Source organism: Manduca sexta, chromosome 22, assembly GCF_014839805.1.
Source record: "Manduca sexta isolate Smith_Timp_Sample1 chromosome 22, JHU_Msex_v1.0, whole genome shotgun sequence".
Lineage (NCBI taxonomy): Eukaryota > Metazoa > Arthropoda > Insecta > Lepidoptera > Sphingidae > Manduca > Manduca sexta.
Window position 1 is genome coordinate 15,774,273 of NC_051136.1, and position 15,599 is coordinate 15,789,871.

The window sequence follows — 15,599 nt, forward strand, 5'->3', positions numbered from 1 at the left end:
TGAAAATTGTTTGTAAAGTTTAAACGATTATCTTATGGTTGAGTTTTTATTTACTATATGTAATAGTGACTGGGTATGTAATTATATATAATGAAATGTAGTGAAGTAAATTGTTTTATTACAGATTTCTGGTTTACACTGGTTTTAGAGCAAGGTTGGCTGTGTTTAGAATATTTAGTCTCAGGTTTGAGTCCTTAATGTGACGGTTGACAGTGCTTTTTAATTTTTTTATACAACTGATGAATGGGAATCTGATATCCCAAACCATTTGAATATAGAACAATACAATAAAACTTTGTATTTGTATTTGAATTTGTATTGTACAAAGAAGAATAAATTTTGAATTTGGAACAAAAGCTGCATAATAAATGACAATTGTGAATTGGATGTATCAAAACATTTGAATTTAGAACAATTATATTATGACCATCTAAAGAAGTAATATGGATCGTGAGCCTCAATATATTATAATACATCGGGATGAAACGCCCAAGACACAGTCATATAGTTAATAACGTATGCACCTTCTGAAATTCTTTCCCTATCTGAAAACTTTAATTATTAGGGCCCGTATTTCCTTACTCGAAACTAACATCAACTCTAGTTATGTGGCATTAGTAAAATTTTTTGTTGATGTAATTTTTTTGTTTTCTGCTTCTTTTTGGGCACAATGTCCTCTTTATTCGCATGAAGTGTTCACTTTTTTATATTGTACACGTTAAACAACTGCTAATTTATTTTTGTATTTTGATCAGTCTAACAATTGTTTGTGAAACCCATTAACAAAATAAAACATATTTAATTATCATAACCTTTATCGACCCAATATGCACTTTAAAAAATTATCATCGTAACCTTTACTGACCCAATATTATTATTTACTGTCCATCATGTTTAATCAATGTCAAATAATCATGCACGTAAAAAAATACTCGTGTAGTCCTTGCTATGATGACCCGTCGCCTTTCTACTGCGAGGTTGTATATCATCGTGTGTGGGTAATTAAACTTTGCAAATGGAGTGATTATCATGATGGCACAGGAAGGTATTCTGTTTTGCTTGTAGACTAAATTCTTGATTTTTTTATATTAAGGATTACATCACTAAGATAATACAAAAGAAATACTCAGCCTTAAAGCCTTTTGAATAAATATCTGAATCCTGGTGAATTTCTGTAGTTTATACCTTAATTTGATATTAAAAAGAACCATATTTTCTTGTCCGTTCTTTGCTGGTAAGAACTGTTTTCGAACTGGGAGAGTTAATATTGATGGAATCTAAATAATGTATAACATTTTACAAGTTAACCTTGGATACGAGATATATTTCCAGATCACATAATTTGCCCTAAAGGGATAAGCGAAGTTGCAGCTTCATATTCAGTATATACTTCAGTGTGCTAAGTATGCTATCAGTGGATATTGAAATTAGAATTCTTCGTTTGTGTATAATAGCTCTATAGTGTTTTAGCCTTTTGCGACAGTTTACATGAACAGTTTCATTTAAATAAATTATAATAATCAAAAATAAAATACAATGATAAATGTGTTAAAATTTATCATTATAATATTATATTCAAATACTACAAATTATAAAAACAAACAATGTAAAAATGTTACATTTATATAATATACAGGTTTGAAATGAATTTTAATATTTATAATTTATTGATTTTCATTTAAATATATTAGTTATGGAGATTTATTATATACTATGGCAATTCTCAGGTTAGAGAAACAGATTTTCATTTGAAAACCTGCAAAAGAGTACTAGAAACACAATACTTGGGAAAACACAGCCCAGTGATAGCATTTGCACTTTCAGTTTCAATCAGACTCACATACATAAGACCTATCCTATCACCTTGAGGCCATTTTGCAATACGATAGCATCAACATACTAAAACAGAAAGCGAATGCCTATCGAACTATAAACATTTGACCGCACATTAATTAAAATTTATATATTTCAACCCACTTTAAAGCGGCACGTCATATTAGTTTCCGTGTGCTTCGAGGCGGCATCCAACCCATAATCTAGATATTGTGTTACGCAATGTGATTTATTGTGTAGGTGAATGTTAGAGATTGTGCGATTAGGGAGTGGCGTTGCGACATGGAAGTCGGATGGCTAATAGGTTTTGGTTTGTTTAGTTTATTTGTTGGTGATAGGATATATTTTATATCTGCCTGGATAGCGATCACCGTGCACAAGGTGTTAAAGAGTGGCATACGTAATTGTGTCGTGTTCCGGGATCAGCCTGTGTATATCCGGTTCCAACAGGCCGGCATAATAATGTCGACTGCCGAGGGGTAATCATCTCTCGACATTATACTATACCGTGCATGTATATGCATGAAAAGTGTTTGCAAAATCGATTGTAGATAGTCTAGGCTTATATCGATAATTGGGTCTGACTGTACTGTATAAATAACTAATAATGACAATATACGATGACTAATGCAATCATTGAGAAAGTCAACAGTGCCTGAAGGGCCAACCCTTGAAATTACTCATACCCATAATACCTACGAAATAAGAATTTAATCTCTGTGATGAGAGCTATGTTTGATGGGGGCATTTATAAGTTATTATTGTATTGAAAGAAAAAGACAGAAATAATAAAACATATTTAATAAACAAATATATAATAATTATATTTTATATATCTACTACAGGATGTATTTAGTATCAATATTTGATAAACAAATCATAGAATATTACTAGAGTCATATTTATACTTATTTCAGTAGGGAAATTGCAGTAATAAAATTATATATTCCCTGTGTTCATATGAATTAAATATGAAAAATGCATATTTTTTATCTTGTCTATATTTAATTTATTTATTATTCATGAATATTTGAATATATCGTATTATTTATAATTATTGTTATATTTGTTTATCGTAATCGATCTCTTTGCACTTACCTTATTCATCTCTGCACCACCCAAAATCTGGGAGAGAATGCCTACGCCACTAAGTCTATATAAAATATTTAATAGTATATGAAGTGTAAAATAAATAAATTGTACAAAGTACGATAATTATACCACCGATATACTTCTATAAATAAATATAATATATACTTAACAACCATAAATAGCCATTTGTTAAATATTGCTTTCAAAATTGTAAAATTCGTTTCACGACGTACAGTTCATCAGTCAATATAAACTAAAATCAGCAACGGTTCCAGATCCTTTGTGATACACACATCAATCAGAACCAGGACACGAAGGAACTACTTTTTAATTCGTGACCGGAATCAGCTCATTCAGGTCGGCCGGAGAACGTTATGTTATATAATTTATCATGAACGGTTATTTGAATCATAAATATATGTATAATGTATTTATGTAAATTTATTGTATATGAAGACGAGTTTCGGAGAAATATGATTAAATTATGAGTTTTTGAATTATATAATTCTAAATGTTGAATGATTCGGTTGGAATTCTTTGTTTTAAGTTTATTATTTTTTTTTAAGTTTATTTAAAAAAAATCTCTTTTCAGAGATGGTTTAAAGGAATAATCTGCTTTATATTCACTATATCTTATTTTTTTTAGCAAAATGAGATACTGATAGGTCTGTAAATATTTCATCTACTTTAGAAATTTAAATATTAACAAATATTTGCTGCTTAAATTAGAAGTTGGCATCCATGGATTCCATTGTTTCATAGTCAATAAAATCATTATGCCAATTAGCACATTCATAACAAAATTAAAACACTATTATCTCGTATTCTTGAAGTAGGTACACACACACCCACTCACACTTTTATCTCCGAAGGGGAAGGCAGGAGCGCTGCTGGTGTACAAACTTTGCGCCGTGCGTGTTCCGTCGCATGATGTGATAGAGAGCGAGCCTATCGCCGTATCTGATACTGAGTAACAAAACCCAATACCAGTTTGCCCAACTAGAGGATCGACCCCGAGACTTCAGCAATTCAGTAATACTGTAATACAACTACGCCACTGAGGCAATCATAATTAATAACCTACATAATTCGTCTTCAATCCATTACGAAATTAAAAATCAGAATTGAATTACCGAACATTTGACTGTATAGAATGTTGACGCAAATTATACGTTTGACCCTTCAGTTACGCAGTCTTAGTAAAGGGTGAATCTGGGTCGGTCGGACCATTTGCTTTATTTCGTAATGATGAGCTGATGAGAGGTTTGTATGATCGAGTAATACGGTCTAATTTTTTTTCATGATCATCAGTGCATAGATTATATAAATGGTAATGTAACTTTAGCATATTTTGCGAAGTATGCTTGAGTGGTTTTAGATGATTGGAGTCTCTGTTGATTGTAAAACTTATTAAAATAATTAGATTTCGTATGTATTAAAGTTTCAACCATATTTATTTTTTATTTTTAGAACAATATTTGGACAAGTAATATTTAATCATACTAGGGTGATATGTTCTCATATTATCTAAAGGAATCTGCCCACATAACCGTATCATATCATTTTATTTAGGGACCGTATCATCGTCGCGTGCCATGCACGGAGCGTATCGGCACCAGCAAGATATTTTTGGCGACGTTTACCGTCGACCCGTGCATGCCATACGACGGTGTCGGTCGGTGACGAAACCGTCGAGTGGTCATAATTGTAAAAATAAATAAATATTTAATTAATTTAAATTATCATTTTTTATAGCAAATAAAGTTAATGTAGGTTCTAAATTGCCACCTGTCCTTTAAAACACTTTGTTGAATTACGTTTTGGTACTTGTTTTAAAATGTGCAGTAATAGGGATAATGTTATATCTCAGAAATTGTCGTCTAACGCAAATTATAACTCGGTTCCAATGCAGCTGAACTGGTTACGTCACGATAACTACTTGAGTAAACCGTTGGTAGTTGTAGCGTGACGAAATTTTCTTCTAATTCATAAACATTTACGGTTACTTTTAGTTAATTATATTTATTTTGTTTTTAAAATTATTCCGGGTGTATTTTTGTTAGTAGTTGAGTTCATTGATATTAATACATGTTAGAAGACATTTTAACAACTATTTTTGACAATATTTGGCTACTAGCTTTTGTTAACGGCTTTGCCCGCGTGAAGGAGTTTTTCGGGATAAAAGTCCCGCTATATCTTTTTTCTGATTACTTTGCATGACACGGGATTCGAACCCAGGACCTCGTAGCCCTGCCGTATCGCGCATGCAGTACAAGTACTTGCGCGGTATAATTTTACTTACACTATTTGTAAATCCAATTGAATTTAACAATTATGTTTAATTCGCGGGGTTCTGCAACAAAAGACAATTAAATTCCTAACGAAACAATACAGTAGATAAAAGAAAAGAATGAAATAACTTACCGCCAGTCCCATCAGCCCATCTGGCTTGATAGTTAACATCAATATCAGTTTCGCAATCGGCCATTGTATTAATTTAGCACACGATGTGTTTACACCCGGATAATGGTGAAATAAGTAGGTTTTAATCAACACTTTAACGGGTTATTAAATCCGAGTCTAATTTAAATGGAGGTGTGGAAATATTATAGTGTAGGCACTTGTTATTGTAAGTTAAGTTCGATGTTCAGGTTAGGCAGCTTGGCTCATGTGTATGGGACAGAATAGGGTCCCAGACTCATTTTTGTTCTCTACTTTTAACAAACACTAACTTTTGCCTGCAGCTCCGCTCGCGTGAAAAAGTTTTTCCGAGATAAATATGCATTCGGGAAAGAAAGTAGCTTATGTTCTTCCCATTCTCAAACTTTTTCCATACCAAATTTCATCGAAATCTGTTGGGATGTTTTTGAGTTTTTCGCGTTAAGATAGACAGATTATATTTTAAAACTTTTAAAGGGACCAATTCCGTCATAAATATTTGTTGTGTAATTTAACCGTTTACGCAGCGCATGCAACGGAAGTTTTAAAAAGGTATAAATTCTCCCCGTTTTTGCAACATCTTTCACTGATGCTCAGCTCCTATTGGTTAGAAATTTGGTCCTTGATAAATGGGCTATCTAACACTAAAATATTTTTTCAATTCGACCTAGTAGTTCTTGAGATAAGAGCGTTAAAACAAACTCTTCAGCTTTATATAATAATATTTAAATAGATATACCTGAAGCTCATAATGTGGGTATCTTCACACCTTTACAATCCTATTATAGTAACTATTATATTACAATATTTTCATATTAGTGAGTCAGTATGTTTGTATGTCCATACCAAAATTATAATTAGTTTTGTCAACGTTATTTTGACTGGACACCGTCAAATATGGGAGGTCGTGGGAGGGCCTGGTTTTCCCAAATGTCATGGAATGAAGGTTGGATGGTCATCATTACTGGCTATGGGCAAGTCACCTTGGATGAATATGGGTTAGGCGCCGACACTTTCATAAATCGAATATGAAATTGAAAGTACGTTTTGTAACAGTTTTTAGTACAATACTAAAGGAATGAATGAATCACGAAAAGATAAGTAACGATGATTCAATTTTTACACAATTTAATGATGATGCATAGAGCATAGCGATATAAAAAACTTTGAAGTATAAAGTTCTGAATGGGCTGTAATGAATTAATCCCTCCTGGCCGAATTCCGGCCACAGCGGCAAATCTCATCGGAGATCAGCCAAGTACGCAGGAGGTATTATAGTGCACTTTTGTGCGCAATACACAGATGCACTCTCATAGTCCAGTAAGTCGACAATCCGACATGACTCGAGAGGAACAGACCCAGAACCAACGGCTTTACGTACTATCAGAGGCACGGAGACATCACACCCTGAACTTCCTAACTCCGAGCTGCGACTGATATTTTTTTTTGACCCGACCCGAGATTCGAACCCAATTCCCAGCGGGGCAGTCTGACTCTTACGTGTACGCGTTACAACTACGCCACCGGGTCGATGAAGTAATTGTACTGCAAGGATAGTATTTTTTCCAATGTCTTTCAAACCATTTATATTATATTGTTGCACTAGCTATAGTTAATTTGTATTTGTTTTTTTTTCTTTTACTTATGTGGTGTTCAATAAAGAATTATCCATCTATGTATCTGTCTATATTAGTAAATAATATGTAAAATAGTTTGAAGTAATATTATACCCATACAAACAATACTCGCTATTTATGATTTTCCACTTACATCACGTTATTTCACGTGAGATTAAATTTTCCGGCGCTCGCGCATCGTCCGTCACGACCGCGCATTATACACGATGTTATGAAACACTGTGTATATTCGTATTGCTTTAACTTTTTGCGGGCCATCATGCTTTACACTGAAGATAACCTAGCTTAGAGTGTTGTGATAGGTTTTTTGTATGATTCTGTAAAAGTTTTATGATTAAAGCTCAGGTCAGGCGTAACAAAAACGCCGCGTTAGCCGTATTTTTGGGAGTCATCTACTCTAAATTTATAAAACACATATAGAAAAAGAAAACATATTCCCACAATATGTTATCTTCGGTAGTTTAAGTTTTTGTATAATGTGGATATTGTGTCATTCACAATAAAAATTGTTGATTCTGTGTATCTCTTTCAACAGTACACATACATCATTTTAATTTGTAACCAATACTTAAATAGACAATTTTGGTAGGTTATATTTTCAGGATAATCTAAAATATGTTTTAAAATAAATCTATATATATAAAAATGAATTGCTGTTCGTTAGTCTCGCTAAAACTCGAGAACGGCTGAACGGATTTATCTTATCTTGGTCTTGAATTATTCGTGGAGGTCTAGGGAAGGTTTAAAAGGTGAGAAAAATTCGAATAATTGCCGGGAAAATCCTCAAAACAGCATTTTTCTATTTCCCATACAAACGTTTTCTAACTAATACGTAGAGTCAATTTGAGCTTTATTGCTATTGTATAAAGTTCACTGTTCTCTAAGCAATGTAGGTGTGTTCCTAACATCAAAGCAGTGTGCGTTTGAGCACAGAATATAATAATGTAATGTCGCGTTCTGAAACTCAACAAAAGTGATATCGCGGACCCGACTAAATTGAACAGTCACAAAATTTAATATATCATTAGTTATTTGGTTGGCTTCACGATATTATTTCTTTTGTTTTACTTTAAAATGCATGTTTTCGTTATGGACAATTTTTGAGCTACTTTTGCATATCTATACTTATAATAAATCTGTAGAGAGGTCAATTCTGTACATGAAATATATTTCCAAAATAACTGGGGGTGATTAGGGATCGATACTGATGCCAAAATGCAATTAGTAAAATTTTTGTCTGTCTGTCTGTATAACCGATATAGAAACAAAAACTACTCGACGGATTTTAACTTAACTTGGTACAATTATTTTTCATACTCCTGAGCTGGTTATAGTATACTTTTCATCACGCTACAATTAATAGGAGCATAGCAGTGATGGAAAATGTTGGGAAAACGGGAGAAGTTACTCCATTTTTTAAGCTTCCGTCATTTCGTGTGCAACCTTAATGGTTAAAAGTTCCTTCGATTTCACCAGGATCCCATCATCAGACCCTGACCGGACAATCGGACCACCTGCATACCACCATAAATTAAAAAACATCCCGACAAATTGAGCACCTTCTCCATTTTTGAAACCCGAAATCCACGCGGGCGAAGCGGCGGGCGGAAGCTAGTTATTCATAAATATTTGCATATTCCCGCCGCAACTCGTGCGCCGATAATGTATGTAGCGAATGATCAATATTACAGTGGTATGATAAGAAAGGTAGTATGTATTCTACATATTTAAATAGTATTAGAGAATTAAGGACTAAAAAAACAGGCACGAATTAGAAAAACAATATTGATACATACTGTAAAAATATTATTTTTAATATTTTTATTAGGTCTTGGTTCCCAAAACAAACTTGATTTATGTTTAATATTCGATTTCTAAAACATTTAGGTCTCGATTTAATCGTTTTCGATGACAAAGTCATAAAATTTCACCGAAAATACCTATTACAATATCCAAACTCCAGGCTGATATTGAGTAGAAAATTCCAATATCACTGCCAGATCCAAGAATCGAACCCGAGACTGAAGTCGTACCGTAATACAACTACGCCACCGAGGCAGTCAATTCTATTAGAAACAAAGAATAATTACGGTAATTGCAAATCTACTTTATTACACCGCAAACTTCGAGATTTATTCTTAAATTATTATAGCTTATATTTAACTATAATGTTAAAACAATATCGTTCGTGACCTAATGATATCTAAAACGTGCACTATTTAATACATAGAAAGTTGTTTTTCTTTTTTATTATTTAGACCTATGTAGCGTGAAAGTTCTTTCACGCGAGCGAAGCCGCGAGCAACACCTAGTGATATATATTTGTTTTTAGTCATCGCTAAGTATTATTCAGATAGTTTTTGTACATTTCAATAAAAGTAATTAATGGTAATACGTGTGACCTTTCCTTTGGTATTTGATTTGAAGGATCAATAATGTCTGTAAAACTAGCATGGATTGGATAAAAATATGATGTATTTGAATAATGCATTAAGTGCATAATTATGTTTATGTCATTTATTTATTCAAGCACTACAAAGTGACTGTACTGCACCTGATGGTAAGTGCTATGCCGTCCAAAGAGTATCGAATGGCAATAGATGGCTATTTCATGCTATTTTTTTTCAAGTGATACATTCACAGAAGAAAACGGGCAAGGGGGTCACTTTTTTCACTGGGCACGGTAAAGCACGCCATTGCACCTAATGGTAAGTGGATTAGGGTCCAGATAGAGTATCGACTGACAAGAGATTATTATCCCTCGTCAACTGACACAATTATGCCAGCATGTTTGAAACCGGGTATATATAGACTGATTCCGGAATGCGACATCCTTTTGTAGGCCCCGTGGTGGTAACTTCTATATGGAATTTCCCCAATAAAGTGAATTTTGTTTTTATACAATAAGTTTGGTTAATTAGGGATCTCTCTTGCGTCGTATTCCTCAATATGGAGGGACGTGAACTCCCTTCTGTATCACTTTCTCAATTGAGGATAAAATAATATATAAATTTTCATATATGTCTAATGTCTAAAGCCGTTAAGTAATACAGTATTAATAACACAAAATTTGTCCTTTACAGGTAATTGCAGAATTGATAAAAATACCCAAATCAAAATTGCAAACAAGGTATTTATCATTTAAATTACTTCTGTTTTTTGCTATCCAGTTGCAATCTATAATGTCATAATTCTTCATTTAAATGGCACTTGCATTTAAGTATTTGTAGGTAATATTACTCCAAGGTATTTTTATTGCTGTCGAGTTTGAGATAACAAATAATTGTATAAATTATAACTTTGATCTATAAAAGTTGTACGTCGGTATTTTCACAAAAATGATAATGTCAAGGCTTAGAAGATGATGTTTTCGAATTATATCTCAACACTAACCGACGACCGCGACTTCGTTTCTAAGTTAAAAACTTTATAGTAATAATTAATGATATTTTTTTATTAATTTAAAATAAGAACTAGAGTATAAGAAATAAGACAAAAAATACCCAACAAGAATTTTTTGTTCATACATCTATAGAAAATTTTACATGAAAATCCATGCAATACTTTACAAGTGACGCAACTCAGTACAATTGTGACGTATAAACTCAGCATAATTAGCTCGCTCGCGAAATTAGTACACTGAAGTGGGTCGGCCATATCTGCAGATGGAATGACGCTTAATGGAGCAGACAGGTGTTGGAGTGGAGACCGCGATTAGGTAGACGTAGTGTGGGATGCTTTACTGCTCGATGGACCGACGACTTGAAAAAGGCGGTGGGTAGCGGATGGATGACGGCTGCTCAAGAGAAGAATGTTTAATTTAATAAGGCTTCGGTTGTAATCAGCAATGTATTTTTTGTTTTATACAGAGCTAAAAAGAAATGTAATGGTCCTAACGCCATGACTATTGAGAGAGAGAGAAAGAGAGGCAAAGATTATACATTAAATAATCAGTCACAGCATTGGCTATGAGCCTTTTTGCCCTTAACAAGAGATTGTCGGTGCTCAGTTAGGGAAGCCTACGTTCAATAGAGGACGGCAATAGGCTGATAAATGCATATTAATGGACTTATATCATTTTATATATAGATGTTTCTTACGACCTTAGTTCGAAAATATATTGTTATGTTATGGCAAAGGTTACTGAGCTAATAGTGATGTAGCTTATAATTTACTATCGTATGTATTGATTTAGATATTTGTTGCCTGATAAATTTAATATTTGGCGCTTCGTAATCGAAAAATTCTTTGACTATAATTGAAGGATAGTTCAAAGGCCGCGGACAGATGCCTTTCTGCAATCGTTAACGCTAATAAAAAAAGAGAAAATTTATGGAAATGACACATACAACTGATAGACTTAACGATCGGATACGGCTACGGGTCGTATCATTTTCGACAATTGGATATTTTTATGTAGTAATGGAGTTTGTACAATTATGTTTTTTTTTTATAGAAATAGTAGATTATCATCGTAAAGGAGGCCTCCTCCAAAAATTGCAGAGGTTTATAAATCTTTGATATAATAGTAAAAATTAATGCTCCTTTTAGATAAGATGCAGTTTTGTAAATGGGTTTGAAAAAAAAAAATGAATTTTTTATGTGCGAAAAATTGGTATAGTATAAATCGTAAATATTGGTTTCTGAACAATCAATTTTGGTAAAATTTCTTGACAGGTAAAAAAAGTATAAGTTTAAGCAAAAAAATATTCGTCTTCGTAAACCTAGAGCTTAAAACATTTAATAATATTCAAGTGTGAGATCATTGCTTAAAATAAGTTCAGTGATAAATTACGAAGTTGAAACCAATAGAGTAACAATTTATACATCTCCATAACAATTAGATTGCGTATGACATCGGGGCGGACATCGATTCACTATCCACCCCATTACGAAAGGATGCATCGTTAAAAGTCAAGAGAAAACTGGGGAACATTACAATGTGTAAAAATAAATGTGAAACGTGGGCGGAGAGACAGTTTGGAAAGGTTATATCTTGCGTGACATTCTGTTTTTGTGATGTCATTCTTTTATCCAATGATATTTTTTGAATAAGAGTATGTGCGTTATAAACAGTCTACTAAAATTAACATAATTGGCACAATCGGCCTTAGTACCATGTTAGCACCTATTGAAGTTTGTTTAACGAATGTTCCATAAAATTATATATGATATTAATGGAAATGATTAATGCTCTTCTACTTTCACGTGTCATATTGTAGATTGATATAATAAGTTATAGATATGTGTGCGATAATGCGCCGTTTTTGAGAGCCGAGTGCTGCATAGATGCCTTTGTACTTTGTAGTAAAAAATTAACTACACCTTTGTAGTAAAATGTCATTGCTGCAAGCAACTACGATTTTGATTGCCTGGGTGCGGTAGTTTTGGAAATTTAAAATCTATTAAATACTTTTTGTTCTACTAAATGAAGAGACGAGCAAAACGCTAAACGGAAGCGACACTGCCTATAAACAGTTTATAGTAGTATCATCGGACCTTTATAAGGCACTGCGTGGTGTTGCACTCCGCTCGTCTCTGCGAATATAAAATAAAAAATAAAAAATGCTTTATTCATCACGTAGGCGAACATAGTTGCACTTATGATAAGTCAAGGCACATGAGAATATTTAATTATTATTTAAATAAAGTCGCTTATATAAACTAAAGACAATTTATATTAGGTATTTACTTATGAGATTGAATAGAAGAAAACCAAGCCCTTAAAAAATGTATAGCAGGTCTTTGTCATGCTACTGCAGTTAACCCGTGACCTGTCGTTTCCGACCTAGCTTTAACGAATAAAAAAACTTGATGCAACAGCTTTCTCCCTTGACGCCATGAGGTAAACTTAAAATTTCTGATAATTTTAAAGTGACTCTTTACCGTAAATTAAATTTTACAGTGAAAGTTAAGTAATTGGTTAAAAAATAAACACACATACTCGCAACTGGTGCATTTACTTTCCGCCGTACGAATTCCGTCCCAGGATGAGATATGGGGCGAGCCTGTAAAAAATATGTTAAAATTAATAAAACTCGATTTGGAGGTGCTGGGACTTGAACCCAGGACTTTCAGCATGCGAAGCAGACACTCTACCACTGAGTTACACCCCCGATGAGTTGTAGCACTGAAATTACTTATCAGTTATCAAAAATATTTTAGGCCATTTTTTTTTGATTTTGATGTTATTGAACAACACACTGAATTTTTAATAATAGTATACTTTATGACATAAATATTACTTAAGCTCAGAGGGTTGTATCAAATAGGTAAGCAGAGAGTTAATCACAGTTCGCCGAATTTCGTCGTATGGTGTTTTCATCCTATAAAGTATTTTATGTGTTTTGTGACGAAAAATCTATGAAGTGCTAGATTGAGAATTGAACCTAGGGTTTCTCAGCTCAACCAATGAAGTGTTATACGAACTTTTCACAATAGGTCATGTACCACTAGAATGTGTAACAAAATTACGTGCAAATGACGAACAAGTTACTTCACGTATTGTGAGAGTACAAAAGGTTTTGTTTTGACCTAGATTTCATCGTGTATGTAGCATTTAAAAATATCATCTGAAACATGCTGGTGTAGGGTTGTCACTATACTAAATGATTACAGTGATATATTGTTTTATAATTCATAATATTGTTTAATTTTTAAATAATTTATACAGAAATAACGCCATTTTTTCCATTGCCAATATTGTCCAGAACTATAAATAAAAAATGTTTAAGAATTTCTATTGTCTTGTTAGGGCACGGTGGAGTAGTTATAGTAATCGGAAAGAAACTTAAATATGTACCAACTTTTTTTTTTAATTAGTGGTTAGTTTTCTCGCGAAATTAAATATTAAAGCTTTTTAATATATGAAATTAGCAACCCTATTTGTAGATGTAGTAAAAATATATATATTTCGCTTTGGGCAGTTGTTAATTCTTTTCATTGAAGTACTCACAGCGTTGTTCGACTAGTTTCAAACTTTCATAAAATCAAACTGAATTCAAATTTCAGCTCGAACAATAAAATATATCTCCTTTCTTGATTTCAAACATACATGTGTTGCTCAAGATTATATTTTGTCCTTGCTGGAGGGATTCCCCTACACACCTACCATCAAGGTACAGAAATATGGGCGATCAATCAGGATATTATCCTTGAATAAACCAGATAAATTTAAGTCAACCCATTCATGAGCTTATTGCAAATAAGTAATTACTGGCTTGAGGGTAACGATTTTATTAAATCAATTAATTATATCCATAAATTACATATAAACACTGACGCTTATCACCTACGAAGGAGTAGGCAGAGGCGTAACAGATGCACCCAATATTAGCGGTGTATTCCGTCCCATGATGCGATGGGGTCGAGTCTCTTGTTATATCGGGTATAAATTCCAGATTCCGGGCTATGTAGAAAAACCAAATAGCATTTTGCCCGACACGAGGATCGAATCCGAGACCTCAATGTATTGCTATATAATTAATCATGTTTTTTTTACTTGGATTCATTTTTATTTCATCATTAATTGCCACCTGATTTCTACATATTGAATCACTCATAGAATTGATACTGTATTTTGAGAACAATTGTGTTTATTAGTAATTAGTTTTGCGTAAAGTTTAATGATATGATGTTATAATGTAATTGAAAGTCATTAATGTTAGTACCCTTTTTAATAAATGTTTTTTCTTCTACTAATTACTTGGTCAATAGTTACATTTCAAAGATGAGTGTAGCAACATTTTGAAGCAATCTAAAGCCATTTAAAATTAATAGAATTACTTATCTTTACAATCCCTCTTGATTTACTGTTACTTTTTATACTGTGTAGTCTAGACTAGTGATGTAATGATCAAAGATAATCGACTTCGTACGCACGCCTTCGCAAGGTGGTATGCATTGTCAGTTAGTATTGTTGAACTGATTTTAAAAGGATTTCGTTTAAACTTGTCCCATAAGAAATATCATGTATAAAGATTTGAGAAATGATAAACATTACTTTTATCGAGTCTATAAAATAATATGGTGTTACTAAGTTCTTATAGGTTAATTCGTAGATAATTTAATATTTTTTTTGTTTTGAATGACAAGACGATCTTGACTTCGCCTGATGGTAAGCGATACGATCGCCCGTAAACAGTAGAAACACCATCTAACACGTTGAATTACAAAGTATTGTTTGGTATTCCACTGCGCTTGCCATCCTGAGACACCAAATATTAAGCCTTATTATGTCCACTGGCTACAATGTTCTTCAAACTGGAACACAACTGTGACTACACACTGTTGCTTGGCGGCAGAAAGAGACATTGTGGTGGTATCAACCCAGGCGGACTCTCACATATGAGAGATAAACCACTAGTAAAATTTATTATGATACTAAATAATACAACCTTAGACATGTTTGAATACTTTTAAAATATAGGTAAATAAATAATATCTGACTTATTTATATATCTAGCTTAAAAGAAACAAAGAATGACATTCAAAAAGAAATAACTTATGCCATTCTCGCAGCAATTATGTAAAGATTTATCAATGAAATACATCTTTAGCACATTTACATTGTTTATGATAATGGGAACTGATATGAGA

The 15,599-nt window shown here is 33.0% G+C and overlaps 1 protein-coding gene and 1 non-coding gene across 7 annotated transcripts in view; one reads left to right on the forward strand and one right to left on the reverse strand.

The window, feature by feature from the left end:
* The window catches only part of LOC115448633 (mucin-17), a 100,308-nt gene that overhangs the window by 42,261 nt on the left and 42,448 nt on the right, over positions 1-15,599 (forward strand). The window lies entirely within an intron of this gene.
* On the reverse strand, positions 13,046-13,117 carry Trnaa-cgc. Its single transcript has one exon. It is a non-coding gene; the product is annotated as a tRNA-Ala (tRNA).